A 17,916-nucleotide genomic window follows, 5' to 3' on the forward strand; every position below is an offset into this window, starting at 1 on the left:
AGTCCCTGAAACCCACCAGATGCACTAGGCTCCTCCCTGCCAGAGTGAGCAACAAAGGCTCAGAGTCCCTCTGAGACTAGCACAACAGAGCTGCTCCGAAGACTCAGATGAGCCCAGACGAGCCCAGCTGCAAGAAGACTCTGAGACCAGACCAGCTGCCTGCAAGAAGCGGAAATCACCCAAGCTGACTGGAAGTTTAGAACTGAGGCACCTAGAAAGGGCACCATGAGCTCCAGGTTCCCAGCTTTTGTGGACTGTCACCATGCTGAGTGAGTATTGGTGATACAGCTGTCTTTGAGTCATTTCTGCTCCTTAAGTCACCCCAATAAAGCCACTGGTCCACCAAGTTGGATTTTGGTGGTCTGCTGTGGGATCCCTATCTGGGAGTGAGTACACCCGTGTATTGTGTCTCCAGGGCAAGTTTTGTTACATACACCACTCTCTGAGACCTGACAAGACTGAACTGCACCTTTGGTCAGGCTGAGGGGACTCTGGCCAGCTCGGCCGTGGCAAACATGGCTCTGGCAGGCCTTGTCCTTCTCCCTATTCCCTCTGCCTTGCTAAAAACTGTTAGATTACACTCCTAAAGCAGCCACCAAGTCTATTCCCGTAGTTGGCCACGTCCTCCTCCTGAGCCTGACTACCAAGGTCCAGCTGTCCAAGCATTGAAGTCCAGCAATCAAAAGCCCCCTTGTGGCCCCCCTAATTAACATGCCCAATCAAAATTAAACACCTCATCCTAACACAGGGTTTCTCCTTTGACCTTTATAAACTGCCATTTGGCTATGGACCCTTTGTGTGCCCTGTCCCCTTGGACAAATACCCCTCTCCCCACTTGTCTCTTCTCCCTGGTCCTCTGTCTCCTGTCTTTGTCTCTGATTCCCTGCCCTTTGTCCCTCTGGAGCAAATAAATCTCCTTTGTGCTGCGAACTTGGTCTTGAGCTGATACTGGTCCCTCACGGGCTGCAAGCTGGTCCTGCCGTCCTCTTCCTGGGCAGGGGACCACACCCCACACCTGGCCGAGACTGCCACCTGCAGCTCCCTACTTTTCAGGTGGGCACAGATGTCTCTGGGAGGCTTTGTCACCCCAGAAACAGCAGTCGCAGTGAGTCCCAACTCAGTCACCATAGCTCTACTTAGTCAACCTGATCCCAGGCCAGATAGGGGGGAGGTCCTCCTCCTCGCCCCTGACTGAGTCAGTATTCCCAGTAAACAGGGCCTTTCTCCTCAGGGTGTCTCACATTTTTACTTTTTTTTTTCTTCAAAATTTATTTATTATGAATACAGTGTTCTGCCTGCACGTCAGATGAGGGCACCAGATCTCATTACAGATGGTTGTGAGCCATCATGTGGTGCTGGGAATTGAACTCAGGACCTCTGGAAGAGCAGCCAGTGCTCTTAACCTCTGAGCCATCTCTCCAGCCATATTTTGACTTTCAACAGGACATTACTATCTACAAAAATCAAGTTACAAAAAATAAAAAGTAAACAGAAAAAAAAATTCTGGGCCAAGATGCTCAATGGGCAAAGGTGTTTGCTGCCAAACCTGTCTGTTCAATCCCCAGGACCCACAGGGTAGGCCAACTCCTGAAGGTTGTCCTCTGACCTCTACTCATGTGCTGTGACACACTCGTAATTTTGTGATTTATGTCGGGCTATTTTCATATCTTCTGCTGCATGTGCCCCACAGGCTGTGGTTTGGACACCCTTGTGTCCCTCCTCATCTCCCTTTTGAAGCCACTGTGGGAGAATAAATAGCTCTCTGTAAAACACCAAAAGCAAGTCCACCCTCAAGAGTGGCTGCGAGGGGACCTGTCTGTGGGACTGGGAGTCCTGGGAGCACCTGGCAGAGCCATCCAATACGCAGACAGCCCAAAGCGGCTGTGCAGGGGTGACCAGAGAAGCTGGAGGAATGAAAAACCAACCGATGCTTGAGGAGACGGGGCGGGGGTATACCAAGTCCCATGGAGGAGAGCAAAACATTCATAAATCCAAGGACCTTGGAAGTGTCCCCCAAAGCCTCCATGATCTCGGCCATAACCTAACACCCCCTCAAATGTTCAAAGTCATAAAATACACCACATACAGCTGAGTACAGAACCTTGTCTATGTACCCGCCCCCGCAATGAAATGACTGGTTGGTGACACAGACTTACGGCTATCTGGCCTTTTAATTAAGAATACAGCGGGGGGGGGGGGGGGGGGGCTGGAGAGGTGGCTCAGTGGTTGAGAACATGCACACTGCTCTTGCAGAGGACTAGAGTTCTGTTCCCAGCACCCACATCAAGTGTCTCAGAACCTGTCTGTAACTCTGGCTCCAGGGAGACTGGACAGCTCTGGACTTGGGGACACCTTCATTCACACGCACGTAACCACACATAGACACACAATTTAGAATGATAAAAAAAAAATTAAAAATTAAGACTACAACACGGAAGGCGCGGAGAGGTGGCACAGCAGGTGCACACTGTTCCTGCAGAGGACCCCGGTTGTGTGGCTCACTCCAACTCCAGGGGATCCGGTGCCGCCTTCTCGGCTCCAAGGGCGCTGCACACACATGAGGCACAGGCAGACATTCTTGTCACACCACATCTCCCCTGCAACTCTGGGCTTCTCTTTCACATTCATGTCTGAGCAGCCACAGGCTACCTAACACCGTGTGTGTACTCTGTGTGTGTGTGTGTGTGTGTGTGTGTGTGTGTGTGTATGTGTGTGTGTGTACATGCAAGACTTAGTGTACAAGTGGTCTACAGATATGGCCGTATTGACCCTTGTGTCCCCACCTCAGTTCTCCGGAGCCTGGCTGCCCCACTCACCTCACCTTGGCCTCCTCATAAGGAAGTGTGCTCAAGCTCTCTGCCCATCAGGAACCCTTCTTCTTTCTCTAGAAATGTGTTCCTGTCTCAGACGCGAGGCTTGGGGACAGGCCTCTCCCTGACTGACCCACCCACAGGTTCCCCCCCCCCCCTTTCACCAGGTGTATTCAGCTTTGGTGTCCCCCTGCCCACAGAAGGCCAGTCTGTTCCCGAGGTGGCTCTCTGCAAAGCACCGTAGCCCGGATACTGAGGACTCCACTGCCCTGCCCTCAGCTCTCCCTTCCCAGGAGCCCTTCCGGCCATCACACCCTGCCTAACCCGGGCACTAAGGCTGTGTCCTTGCGTCTGTGCAGCTGGGGACCCTGACGTACTACAAGAATGGCCCTCAGGGCCAGCTGGCCCAGCCATTCTATCTGGCAGGCCAGCTCTGCCTGGACACAGGCCACTGACCCTGGGCAGCCTCCTCCTCCATTCCAAGGCTGCTGCAAAGACGGCGTGGCTGGAGGCCTCTGCCATGTCTCCACACAGTGTGCACTAAAACACTGGTTCCCAGTACTACCCACACTTCCAGTCCCTCCTTCTTCCCGCCTCAGGTCACCAGTGGCTCAAGCCTGGCCTACCACATCATCTGCTATGGTCTCCAGCCCCTGACCTCTGTCTGCACTGATGGAAGGTTCTTCTTGGCTCTCTGGGCCTTGGGAGCCAGCCAGCCTCGTCCCTGATCAGACCTCTACAACCCATGCACACGACCAGGTGTTACAAGCCCACCTTCAAGGCCAAACCTGCAGACTGGACATCAGCCCACCTTCTCTCGAGCTGCGCCCTCTTTATCTGCCTCTCTCCGACTAGGCCTGCCTCAGTGGGGCATGCACGAACCACACCTGCCTTAACCACTTCCCCACCTGTGTTTCATTCACCCAGGCAACACAACTCACGGAGGATGTCAGCCCCCCCAAACCCACACCCTCCCTTACCAGGGCACAGACCCAGCCTTCCACAGCTCCCCCCAATTCTCCAGGTTCTACTGCCACTCACAGAGATGTCCCAAGTGCCCTGCGAAGCTCTGCTTTGTATGTTTCCCCCGGGGGCTGGCCCACGTGGGGCTCCTCTGATCCATCGCAGCCCAGGGTGGAGAGGTAGTATCCCTGGACACAGGTCTACACACAGGACCACAGGGAAGTAACCGCACCGCAGGGCATGCACCTGTGTCTCAAGTTCAAAGACGGCCACAAGAACATATACTGGAAAGGAAAGCGTAAAGAGAAACGTATAGATGGGAGGAAAGATGGCTTGGACTTCCCCCTCTGCCATTCACTGTTCCTCCCAAGTTGTTCAGCAAGAACAACTTGTATCTACACCAGGCTGGCCTTGAACTCGCGGCTATCCTCATACTGGGGTTACAGTATACAAAACCACACCTACCTACTGTTAGCCTTTGGACTAGAATTCTAAACCAGGGAGAAAAACTTACCCGGGACACACCCTCTAGGTAAACACACTGACTGCCCCACCCCAGAAGCAGGTCTGGCCAGGCACAAAGGAAAGGCCCCTCCGGGATTGTTCCTAACACAAGGTGGCTTCTTGCCCTGTGTCCTCAAACTGGCTCAGGGCAAAACTGCAGGTGGCTGCTGTGGCAGGAACCTCCCAGGTGCCAGGAAGATGTCTAGAGAGGCATGCACCATGCCAGAGGCAAAGAAACCCTGACAGTGTAGGGCTGGGTTGTGGTATCTGGTGTCAGAGAGAGGACAAAAGTATTTCTGAGAAGTGGGTGTGGAGCCTGGGCTCTTGCCCCTGCCCCAAGTGACAGTGTTAGTGTGGTGACTGCCCACTCCCACCTGCCAACCTTCTTGTCTGGGAACGTGCAGGTGCCCCCACACTCAGGCCCTACACCATTTATATACCAGCCCCACTGCTGGGGAGGGACTCCCAAGGAGGACTGCAGCAGAGCACTAAGCCCTTACTGTAATCCGCTCCTGGCACACCAAAATGCAGAACAGGATGCCTGCACTGAAAACCACCAACCTCACATGTCAGGTCTGGTGTGTATCTGCCCCCAAGCCTGTGATTCTGTACCTCTACCTGCACTAGACTCAATAGTTCCAATCTTTACCCGCTGCTGATTGCTCTTGGTGTGTGCGTGAGTGCCTGTGTGTGTGTGCCATAGATCGACCTCGGGTGGTGTGAGTGTGTGTGTGTGTGTGTGTGTGTGTGTGTGTGTGTGTGTGTGTGTGCCAACCATAGATCGACCTTGGGTGTTGTTCCTCAGGGGCCACGCACATTGTTTTCTCTCACTGACCTGGGACTCGCTGATTAGGCTAGGCTGGCTGGTGGCAAACTCCTGTGTCTACCTCTCCAAAGCTGGGATTACAAGTATACACTGCCATGCCTGACCTTTCTCAGGTCCTTATGCTTGCAAGGCAAGCATTTTACTGACTGATCCATCTCTTCAAGCCCTCTTGGGTCATTCCTGTACTCACCTTTCATCACATTTAGCTAAATACACCCCTCCATCGGGGCCCGGTTTTGACCAGCTACTGACTTCACATTCCCAAATCACAGTGATGCCTCAAGACACACTCAGTCACTCAACTGTGAGTTCTCGTAGAGGGCTTCCCCTTCCAAGCTGTGTTTAATCATTCCCCAATAAGCTGAAAACTTTTCCAAGACACCAATCTTACTATGCTCTTGATTGAATCCTGAGGACCCTGTGGACTGCATGTCACTTGCCACTGACAAAACTATCTTCATTTTTAAAGTTTTATTTATTATTATATGAGTGTGTGTGTGTGTGTGTGTGTGTGTGTGTGTGTGTGTGTGTGCTACTGAGCATGTGTGGAAGCCAGAGGACAACTTTGTGGAGCTGCTTCTCTACTCCTACGTGTACATGGGATCTGGGGGCTGATCTCAGAGGCATGCATAGAAAGCACTCTACCCACTGAGGCATCTTGCTGACTTAAGACTGTCTTCATTTTAATAACGTGGCTTGGGTCGAGCCCTAGTCCTTCACTACATAAACGGCTCTGTGCTTTGTAAATGGGATGCGCCCACTGGGCTCGCTTTCTCCATAGCTAACCCCTCTACATCAAAAACATTTCACCTCTGAGGTCAGCCCGTGAGCCCTAACACTGGCCATGCCACCAAGCTGCCACCCCTGAGAGACAACCAACTTCCCTTCCCAGACCAGGCCCTCTTAGCATCCCCGCTCTCCCTATAGTTCCCTGTGGCCGCGGAGTTTAGGCAGGCAGCCAGCTAGGAAAGGAGGGGAAAGTTCAAGAGGCCCAGCACACCGCCAGAAACTGGCACATGCCAGAGAAACTGCAATGTGGAAATCGTGTCCATCATATAAATCAAACAGTCGGACTTGCCCAGGGATGACAGGCTTCCGAGCAACTGAATTATGCAAATAGGTTCTGTGTTCCAGGGAGTATTTCAACACGCTCCGCAGTACACAGATGCGGAGTCAGATAGGCTGGTAGACAGGTAGGAAGGGTAACAGGCAGAGTGGTGACTCACAGTACACCAGCAGAGATGGCAGGCAGGCTCGTTTCATGTTTTCCATGGCAAAGGAAATGTGGGATACCCATTCGCCTACCTACCTGGCACACACCAAACAATGCCTATTGTGTGTGTGTGTGTTCATGTGTGTGAATACATGTGTCCAAATTGGTGTCTATCACTCTCTACCTTATTGTTTGAGACAGGGTCTCTCACTGAACCCAGAGATCACCAATTTGGCTAGGCTGGCTAGCCAGTGGGCCCCGGGGATCTTCCTGTCTCTGCCTCTCCAGTGTTCGGATGACAGATGTGCACCACTGCTCCTGGCTTTTTAGGTGGCTGCTGGGGATCCAGACTCAGGTCCTCAGGCTTGCACAGCAAGTGTTTTACTGACTGAGCCGTAGCCTCGGCCCCTGCCTTTTTCTTTTTTCTTTTTTTTTTTTTTTTTTTTTGACAGGGTCTGTGTAGCCCTGCCTGGCCTGGAACTCACAAAGATCAACTTTCCTCTGCCTACCAAGTAGGATCAAAGGCATGGGCCATCACACTAGGCCCCCTGCCATAATTTTCTTACCAATTTGTTTTACCTCTATCCACTCATTAAATTCTCACTACAACTCTAAGAAACGAACCCATGACTGTCCCCATTCACTACCGAGGAAAACAAGACTTAGACATCCGAAGCTTGCTTAAGGTCACAGCCAGCCAAGAGCAGAGCAGGAATCAAGTCAAGGCCCAGCGCCAACGGGCATGTCCTTACTTACCAAAGCGCAGTGGTGGCTATGACAGCAAAGGCCAGCTTAAGATTCCTGCAGTTGCAACACACATTGGCTTAGGTCATTGCTGTACCCAAAATAATAGGTGGCAGCCAGCAGGGAAATTCAATTATTACAAATGGGCCAGCGCTAACTCTATCAGTGTGGCCTAGCTGCCCACCCGAATTGCATAATTCACGGTGCACAAGAGCAAGCTCTGCCTCCAGCTCTAATCCCTCACCAGCTGTCCATCTCGCCTAGCAGTAAACAACTGCTGGAAATCCTTAGAGAAAGCATTACCCACAGGAAGAGGCAGCTTAGCAGGATTCCAGGTAGGGCATCTAGGAACATGGCAAGCATCCCTCATCGGGCTGATGAGCGCTGGGCCCTGCCCCTGGACAGACCCCAAAGTTGCTGCCAGTGGGGTCTCTTATCACCCGTAACTCCTAGGAATGCTTTGCTCTGCTAAACAGAAATGGCTCCAGCTTGGAGAGGCTGAGCTTGGTGGCACATGCCTTTAACCCCAGCACTCACGAGGCAGTGGCAGGTGGATCTCCGTGGGTTTGAGGCCAGCCTGATCTACAGAGCGAGTTCTAGGCCAGCCAGAGCTACACAGAGAAATTCTGTCTCAAAAAGGTTGGAGAATAATTAGAGACAACACTGGCTGCGGGCCTCTGGACTACATGCACATGTCAAATGCATGCACATCAAAAATAAAAAAGAGATTTACAAACCTCAGTATGACTGATGTATCAGGGATGGAAGTGACTTTAGAATGGGACATGCGTACCTTGTGCTTTTGGTGGGTTTGGGGTACAAAGGGACATCTTAGCACATTTCAGTTGTTGTAACAGAACAGCCGAGGGTGGGCACTTTATAAAGAGATTTACATGTCTCACAGTTCCAGAGGCTGGGGAATTCAGGGTCACTCCCTCCTGGTGAGAGCATTATGCTATGTCCTTTGACAGGAGAAGCCATTGGACTGGTGGGAGCCTGGACAAAAGAGGAAGTGAGCATGTGGAGAGGAGAAGGCAGGGCCCCAGGCACTGACTTAGTGTGCCTTATAAGAAAGGATTCGATCTCCAGACTGAGACACTAACCTCTGTCCCCTTCAAAGACTCCACCTTGGAAATTCTGTCACTTTGGCTACCAGATTTCAACAGCTTTTTTCACTTGGGACATGTGTGGTCGTAGATTAAACATAGCAAGGAACCTTCCCGGTGAAAAGCTGTACCTCAAATTCACGGCTGAGCATTCCCTAGCATTATAAAAGTCAGCCACAGGTGACTTCCCACAGTAAGGTACATCACCATATGCCACCTACATTGATGGGCTAGACAAAACAGTTCAGGTCAGGTTAGAAAAACAAATTTAGGTTTATGGTCATGCCATCTGATCTCAAAATGTAAGCTGTGTCAGGCCTGCTTAGTATTTCGATGGTAAAAAAATAAATTTTCAGTCATCATTCAACCTATACCCTCAGAAATAACACAACTCCCACCTATCACACGCTGTAAAAATTCAGGCTGGACATGACGGTGAACACTTCTAACTCCGGCACTTGGGAGGCGAAGGCAAGAGGATCATAAAGTCAAAGGCATCCTTGGCTACACGGCCAGCCTAGGCTACCCGAGACCCTATCTCAATAATAAATAAATAAATAAATAAATAAATAAATAAATAAATAAATAAATAAATAAATAAATAAATAAATAACTGAATGTGGTGGTGTTCACCTGTAATCCCAGGAGACAGAGGCAGGAGGAACTCTGTACATTTGGGACCAGCCTGGTCTCTATCTCCAGTTCCAGGCCAGCCAGAGCTACATAGTGAGTCCCTTTCTCAAAAAGAAAGGCAATGTAAAAGTAAAGGGAACTCAGATTTAGGCTTTATACTGCACCATGTCATTAAGAATTGGTAATCAGCCGGGCGGTGGTGGCGCACGCCTTTAATCCCAGCACTCGGGAGGCAGAGGCAGGCAGATCTCTGTGAGTTCGAGGCCAGCTTGGGGTACCAAGTGAGTTCCAGGAAAAGGCGCAAAGCTACACAGAGAAACCCTGTCTTGAAAAACAAAAAAAAAACAAAAAACAAACAAACAAAAAAAACAAACAAAAAAAAGAATTGGTAATCAGAGAAATGTGAGTTTGGCAAATGGATTTAGGGAAAGCCACCAAAGGACACTCTTTTATAAAGAAAATAACCAGGGCTGGGGATGTGGTTCAGGTGACAGAGTGCTGGCCTAGCCTGCCGGAAGTCCTGGTGACTGCACATCTCCAGCACCACTAAAGCAGGGTTGGTGGCACACCCCTGAAATCCCAGCACTCAAGAGGTGGTGGCAGAATGATCAGAAGTTCAAGACTGCCCTCAGCTACACAGTGAGTTTGAGGACAGCATGCATATACAAGACTCTGTCTCAAAAAATACAAAACAAGAGCTGGAGAGATGGCTTAGCAGTTAAGAGCACTGGCTGCTCTTCCAGAGGCCCTGAGTTCAATTCCCAGCAACCATATGGTGGCTCACAACCATCTGGAATGAGATCTGGCACACAGGCAGAACACTGTATACATAGTAAGTAAATAAATCTTTTAAAAAATACAAAACAAAACAGCAATAAAAATAATGAAGGAGACCAATGAGGCGGTTCAGCAGGAGAAGCCTCTTGCTGCCAGGCCAGACAACATGAGTTCAGTCCTCAAGAGACCCACACAGAATATGGAGAGAACCAATTCCCTCAAACTGTCCTCTGACCTCCTTACAGGTGGCACAGAAGTGCATGCACTTGTGCATGCACACACACACACATACATATACACATGTGCACACACATGTGCACACCTGCTCCACCACAAAAAATACATGCAAAATTTGTTCAACAACAAAGGAAACACATGTTGACAAGGCTAACAGTACAGCCCATCCATTCTGAAACACAGCACCTGGATCCAATATGGCCAGAACAGAATGCCAGCCTGAGCTCTGACTGCAGGAAGGGGCACGCATCTATCAGCTCAAGAAGATCAAACTTCTCCTCATACCAAGACACTGTTCCCACAAATGTCCCATAACCTCTGGGGCTGCCCTGCACATCCTGTGCATGTTTGTCCCCTCAGCAACCCCACATCTGCAATACGAGCAACGCAGAACACAGCGACAACCGGAAAACCTGTCCAGCCGCAATCCTGACATCTGCAAACTCTTCCTACAAATGTCCCGATTTACAGGGGTCACATGATCTACAAATGTCCCGATTTACAGGGGCAGGGGTCACATGCCACAGACCCCCTCCAGGTTAAAAAAAGAATCCTGTTGAATGGGTCTGGAGACATGGCTTAGGGGTTAAGAACGTGTGCTGCTTGCAGAAGACTGGAGTTCAGTTTCCAGCACCCACGTGGGATAGCTCACACACCTCTAACTCCAGCTCTAGTGTCTTCAACCTTCTCTTCTAGACTCAGAGGTCACTGCACTCAAGTGGTTCACACACACACACACACACACACACACACACACACACACACATAACATAAAATAAACCCTTTTTAAAGACAAGTCCTCACGATGTAGCCCTGGTTGGCCTGGAACTAACTGTACATACCAAGTTGGCTTCAAACTCACAGAGAGCTGCCTTCCTTTGCCTATAGAGTCCTGGGATTATAGCATGGGTCACCATCTCCAGCAAAATAAGTCTCAAAAAAAAAAAAAAATGCAAACAGGGCTCCCAGCAGCTCTCCATGTTCTCAGGTGTGTCTTGTCTCACTTCCTACTGAGTGCCTCTCCTCCTAACTCTTGAGCTTAAGCCTATACTTAAATACCTTTCCTGACTGCAACTCTACTTCTTTAAGAATGGTGGGGCTGTCACGCAATGGCTGCAAACGGCAGCCCTCCTTCTGATAGCTAAAGAAGCTTGTCAAGTGTGTATGTTGCCCTAAGAGACCCTGGGGACAGGTTTCTGGTGGATATTCATGCCGCTGATGTCCCCAACCTCAGCTCCAGATAGATATGTGGGATGCTTTTGAGAAGTCCCCAGGCACAGCAGCCAGGGTTCACATTGACTAGGTCAGCATGTCCATGCTCATCAAGCTTCAGAGTAAGGGAGGTGGGAATGAGCCCCTTCGAGGGGCTGAGTTCCCCGGACGCCAGAGGACCCACATCTCAAAGGCATGGGGCTTCAAGTTTAAGGAAGATGGATTTGAAGACATGGAAGCTGAGACTGAGTCATCCCTGATGACTCGGGGTACAAATTGTAGTCCCCTGGACCAGCACTCTTGAGGGCTTCCCCTGTGCTGAATCCCACACCCCACCAAACGACCTTGCAGGCAGTCTCAAAATAAAATGGAAGGAAAAATAAAACAATGTTGACTCAATCCAATCTACTGAATGTTGTACCTTAGCAATATAATGTCCTGTGAAGGGCCTGGGGTCACACTGAAATCACCAGAGTCACAGAGAAGATGGTATTTCACTCCATCAGCCCCAGGGAAAGATCCAAATTTAACCTCCTACATTCACGTTCTATGGGACGTATAGTGTTTTCACTTATCAGGGACAAGGCTGAAGGAGGCTCAGAGTGCTTGCTGTTCTTCAGAGGATCGAGCTTGGCTTCCAGCCCCCACGTCCCAGCACTGGGGAAGCAGAGGCAGGCAGATCTCTGTGAGTTCAAGACCAGCATGGCCTACACAGCGAATTCCAGGCCAGCTAGAACTACAAAGTGTGACCCTGTCTCAAAAACAAAATATAATAAATCTTTTTTTCCTTTTTAAGCATCATGAAGTTCAAGATTGTGCATAGGTCACATTCACAGAAGACAAGGCCAGCCTCAAACTTAGAGCTCTGCCTGCCTCTGCTGCCTGAGTGCTGAGACTGAGTTCTAACTCCTTAGTGGAGTCTCATGGGAGTCGGGGGACACAGGAGGCAGGCATCAGAGCTGCTACAGAGGAAAAAATGAACACCCAGGCATGGAGGGACACAGGAGGGCAGGCATCAGAGCTGCTACAGAGGAAAAAATGAACACCCAGGCATGGGGGGACACAGGAGGGCAGGCATCAGAGCTGCTACAGAGGAAAAAATGAACACCCAGGCATGGGGGGACACAGGAGGGCAGGCATCAGAGCTGCTACAGAGGAAAAAATGAACACCCAGGCATGGGGGGACACAGGAGGGCAGGCATCAGAGCTGCTACAGAGGAAAAAATGAACACCCAGGCATGGGGGGACACAGGGGGGCAGGCATCAGAGCTGCTACAGAGGAAGAAATGAACACCCAGGCATGGGGGGACACAGGAGGCAGGCATCAGAGCTGCTACAGAGGAAGAAATGAACACCCAGGCATGCTCACATCTGGTCACAGGCAGTCTCAGTCTGCATGAATGGGGGTGGGGGGTCACCACCTGCTCTGTGACACAGGTGACTTGGGCCTAGCTCAGAAAGTGGCTACGACACAGATGTGGGTTCACTTCCAGCTCCATCTGTCACTGACCAACATCACTCTTATACACTGTTCATTAGCACAAGGCACTACACAACACCCCAGCTCCCACTAACTGAAGGACACCAGAGTGGGCAGCCTACACCTGCTCTTTAATTCAAGGCCACACTCTGCCATCCCAGCAGGAGCCTGTGCTCAAGAAAGTGGGTGTCTGTCCTTCCTCTTCCTCCACACCCCACCTACGTCAACGCCTCAATGTCAGTACGGGGTACTTAGCCTCTCTTCTGACTAACCTGGACAGTTCATTCATTTCTTCTCAGAATGCCTTCACTGACCCACAAGACACAATGAATGGGCTGTATTCAACAAATCTCCGGGGGTAGACCATCCTCAGAGCATGTCCACGGGCCGCTGCTGGGAAGCTAGGGATGAATGCTTTAATAAACCAATCCGTTTCATAAAGGGCTGAGGTCGAGGCAAGAGGATCAGAAGTTCCAGGTCAGCCAGATAGCAAGGTCTACACAGTGAGTTTCAGGCTAGCCAGAACTACATAGTGAGACTCTTGTTTCAAGGTGGGTAGAGGTGTAGGGAGTCACTCACTGTCCCTTGCATATGAATGTCCTCCCTTCAGGGCATCATAACAAGGCATGCTGAGTTCTCTATTTATGGCTTAACCCAAAGCCAAGGGAACCCCAAAGGAAGCCATATAGGTGGGTGTGGATGAGGTCACTGCAGCTAGTGGCCGGGATGGGGGTAGGATGCTGGTATCAGGTACAGAGCATGGGGGAAGAGGCACTGAGGCAGGGGCCCAACCACTTCCTCTGAGCTCTGCCTCCCAGGCATGAACTTCTAGGGTACAACCAGTGAAACTTCCAAAGGACCCCCACCTTAATTTAATATCAGTAGGCTGGATCAGTCCAGTGGGGGAAGGGTGCCCCAATCTCTGTCCTTCCTTCAGCAAGTACATGCATGCCTGCACAGGGTCAGGGAGACAGAGAGGAAGCTGAATTCTGGAGGGACTTAAGGGAGAGAAGTAACAGACTCAGCTCCGACGACACTTGGACAAGGGGACAGAGTCCAGATGACCCCGCATTCCTAAGTGCCACAAGCCACCAACACCAGTGCATAACATAGTATTTTTTATTTCCTTGTTTTGTTATGTAGTCCAGGCTAGCCCCAAACTGGGTATGTCACTGAGGCTGATCTTGAACTCCTAAATTTCTGTCTCCATCTCCCAAGAGCTGGGATTATAGGCATGGATAGCTAAGCCTAGCTTTGCTGTTTTGGCTTTGTTTTGTTTAATTTTATTTTTTGAGAGAAGGTCCTGCTATATAGCCCTGGAATTCATGGCAATCTTCCTGCCTTAGCACCCCCCCCCCCAAAAAAAAAAAAACCCACGGGGAGTAAAGATATTTTCAACCATATCAAACTTCCCTCTTATCTAAATGGGTCTGTGTGCAACATGGGTTGACACTCCTCAGGGGTAAGGTCAGCAGCCACCGTGTTTCCCAACCTTCCAAGTGGCAGTTACCCAGGTGTTGGGCCCCTCAACGGGCAGCATGCCCTCTGTTATTAACTTCGGAAAAACATTCCTGAAGGTCAGAACAACTCGCACAAAAAGGGCAAAGGTGGGCATTTCTCAGAAACTGGCTGCCACGTTACCTAAACAGGGCAAAGCTGGCCTTAGCCCAGGGCCTACGGGGACCCAATGTCCGCCTCAATATTTGCATGGGGTTCAAGGTGAAGGGTACAAAAGGTAACAGATATCTGAAATCAACAAGCAGAACTTACTCCTTATGTTAGGTAAAACAAACCAAAACAAAACCCAAACTCTGCATAGCCTAGGTTGGGTTTAGAAGCAAGTTCTTGTGTATCCCACTCAGGAATCCCACGCCCCTGCTAGTGCAGCTGGCCTTAAACCCTGCTCTCCTGTACCCACCTCCCAAGTGCTATATTGTGCACAGGCAAACACCATCCCAGTCCTGAAGAAACTGCTCACAGGTGTGGCCTCTGCACCAGCTACCAAGTAGGAAAGCAATCACATGGCACCCCCTATTTTCGCCTTTTCAGCTTGGCACAATATGATGGTATTGCTTTTTTACTTAAACAAAAATGTGTATCACATTTATTTATGTTAGTGGAACATACACACACAATACAGTATAGCACGTGTGCGGAAGTCGGGATAATTTTCACTCTGTAAGTTCAGGGATTGAATCCCTCTCAGGTCGTCAGGTTTGGCAGCAGGCTTATTTTCCTAACAACAAAAATTCTTGCAATAAAAGCTCAAATTGGCATTAATTCAAGTGTGCAGTAATCCTTTTTTTTCAGCCTGCTAGGATCGCCTCTGGCTTAGCAACCGCCCCCCCCCTTTTTCTTTCTGGGGATGGATCTTTGCATGTTCCCAAGCCGTCCCTCAACTCCTGGACTCAAGCGATCCTCCCTCCTCAGGGGACTGGACATCTGCTAAACACACTTTTAAAAGAGATTCACCTTGGACTACCATTTATTCTAACGTAATTCAAGTGCAGGCTTCCACCAGCCATAAAACTCTGGCCTAGCCGTAAATATCTATGCACAGTGACTAAACATATTTTCCGACAAAACAAAACCTGAAAACGGTCAAAGTACAGGAGCGTCCCGGGCCTCTAGGCGCCTGGAGACCAAGACTGCAAGTTCAAGGCGCTGGAGAAGGGAAGGGCACTAGCAACTGCGGCTTCCCGCCCCGCCCCTTCCCCCACCGCGGCGGGGGTCACGTGGCGGCTGAGAAAAGTAGGGGAAAGGTTACGGGAGCCCCGCCCCCGTGCTGGCGCGTCCGGGGCGCTCGGATCCTGTTCCACCGGCCGAGCCCACGCAGGCCTTCCGGAGCTAGCCGGCGCGCGTCGCCGCTGCCATCCCAGAGCGCCGCCCCGGGCCACCGACCGCTTTGTCCCACAACAGATGTCGCTTGCAACAAAACAGCCTGCGGACACTCTGCCTCAAAGGGTTTCACCGAGAATCCCAAGCCAAAAAAAAAAAAGTAAAAATTACAGCGCTTTTATGAATGGGCAAAATGGGCAAGAGGAATCAGGGTTGGGTAAACTCCGGCCAGCGCCCCCAAATCCCGGGAGAGCCAGGCCTGCTCCTTCGGTGACCACTGGGTCCCGGCCAAGCGCAGCGGCGGGAGGGAGGCGTTTCCCTCCCTCATCTGCAGTCAGGTGGCTTTCTAGCTCAAACTCGAAAGGGTTTTGTCTTGTGCAAGAAGCCGCTTCGGCCAATTTTGATACAAAACCTGACCCGAGTTTGATTCCAGAGACGGTTAAGACGGAGTTCAAAGCCGGGAGTGGTAGTACACGCCTGAAATCACAGCACTTGGGGGGGGGGGGAGAGGCAGGAAGGAGATCAAGGGGTTCGAGGCCAGCCTGTGCTACATGAGACCCAATCTCAAAAGAAAAAAAAAGTAATAGATAAAAGAGAAAATTCAAGTGTAAGGTTAAATCTAACGAGGCGACATAGTTAAGATGACAGTAATTTACATGACAAAAGAGCTTTGGTGCTGCAGCAAAGACAGTCCAGCGAGACACTGAATGCGGATGGGTGCAGTCCTGCCTACTGCCCTGCACTGTCCCCGCACCGAAGTCCTCAGGTTTATGTCCTCACTGAGCCCAGAGTCGACTGGCTAGAAACGGGGTGGGGGAAATGTATGCTTGCTGGCACAAATAAAAGGCCAAAGCTGTATTTTACTCATTTGGCTTGTGGTTTTGACAGAGATAAACATGCTTGAATATCAGGAATGACCAGAAACCAGACGCCTGTGCGAGGAAATGCTGTAACTAAATACGCGTTCCCAAAGGCTTCTAAACTCACTTTCATTTTATTTACGAACTTTCAAAGTTAGCAGTTTCCGACTAAAACTTGTTCTTGGAAAACTATTTGAATGCACGGGACAGAAAGGCGCTGGGAGTCCGCCGGAGTTGAGAGTACTGATCTTGATCTATGTCTAGCCTGGTTCACCCTAGGAACTTTTCAACTCCTTCAAAAAGTGAGCATTCATCTGTTTTCTGCGGCATTAACGAAAGCCAGGCCCGGATTCACAATATGAAGATGAAGAAAAACCGGCTGTTAGAACACAGCCAAGCGGATCTCGGGGCTGCCCAGACCGCGCCGTCGGGCTGTCCCTGGCCAAGTTCGCCCAGGCCGGCTCACGTGACACCCCCACCCTCCCGGGCTCCAGTCCCTGCGCGACCTTGGGCAGTCTCTGGACACCCACCTGCCCTTGAACCCCGCGCAAAACAGAGAGTGAGGGGTGCTCAACACTTGAGTCTCTGCGCCAAGGGCGTGTCCCGACGGCTGTACTGCAGGGACCCGCGCGGGGAGGGGACGCCGGCCACCTGCCAAGTCCCAAGGCCGAGCATCCTTCCTGCTGCCGCGCCCGACCCTCGCGGACCCCCGGGCCCAATCCACCTGCAGAGTGACGAGTGGGATGGGGCTGGAAAAGGGCTCGGCGTTTACACTGGCCCAAGCCACCCTCGGAGTGGGGAGTGGGATGGGGCGGGAAAGGGAGTTGACGTCCCTACTGGACAGGGACCAAGGAGTCATGCCTAATCCTTAGCATCCGTCATGGTGCACTGAGGACCCCAAACCCACGCGCAGAGAGACTCCACCGTGGGGAGGGACACCAGGAGCCGAGGCCCCACGCATCCCTGGCGAAGGCATCTTGCCCAGTCCGGGAATCAAGCATCCTTCCTCCCACCCGGGGATCCCCAGACCGGTCACTTCGCGGGGGTGGGGGTGCCCTCAGCCTCTCCAACGCGCAGCTCCCGCGAACCCTGTGGGCACAGTCTCTGACCCCTCCGCGCTCCCATAGGTGACACCCGCGCGCCCGGCCCAGGGCGGTGCCGCAGCGCTACTCAAGCACTGCCTTACCGAGTCTGAGGACGCCGGCGGCGGAATGAGTGAGCCGAGTCCGAGTCGGGGCGGGCGAGGCCAAGCGTACGGACGCGCGCCGCGGGTGATTGGCTGAGCTGGGCCCGGCTGCGGCGCGGGCGGGACGGGGCGGGGCCTGGACGGGGCGGGGCTACGGGGAGGAGTCCCGTGAGGAAACTGAGGCTAGCACCGGAGCTTGCCAACAGCTGTCCTAGGACAACATTCCTCACCTTGCAAGCCTGTTTCTTCTTCTGCAAAAGGGGCTAACTCATTAGGTTAGCCCACAAAAACTCTTTCTTTGCACTATGCCTGGCTTACACTCGCGATGTATACGCACAGGCATATAAACTTCTCTGCACCCCTGCTGTTCATGCTCCGGACTGGTTTTTTTTTGTTGTTGTTGTTTTTTTAAACCCACCCACTAACTAACCAAACAAACAAAAACAAGACAGGAGCTTGGCGGAGAAAGGAATGGAATGGCTTGCCTAACATCACCGAGTGAAGAAGCCCAAGTCCCAAGCCTGAGT

The 17,916-nt window shown here is 51.3% G+C and overlaps 1 protein-coding gene across 1 annotated transcript in view; it reads right to left on the reverse strand.

Annotated features, from left to right (window-relative positions):
• The window catches only part of Cpt1a (carnitine palmitoyltransferase 1A), a 65,299-nt gene extending 47,828 nt beyond the window's left edge, over positions 1–17,471 (reverse strand). Inside the window, exon 1 of the mRNA XM_059263810.1 lies at positions 17,390–17,471. The gene's annotated coding sequence lies outside the window, so the exon portion shown is untranslated. The remainder of the gene's footprint in view (positions 1–17,389) is intronic.
• Between the last annotated feature and the right edge of the window lie 445 nt (positions 17,472–17,916).

The sequence above is a fragment of the Peromyscus eremicus genome, chromosome 1 (genome assembly GCF_949786415.1).
Source record: "Peromyscus eremicus chromosome 1, PerEre_H2_v1, whole genome shotgun sequence".
In the NCBI taxonomy this organism is placed as follows: Eukaryota; Metazoa; Chordata; class Mammalia; order Rodentia; family Cricetidae; genus Peromyscus; species Peromyscus eremicus.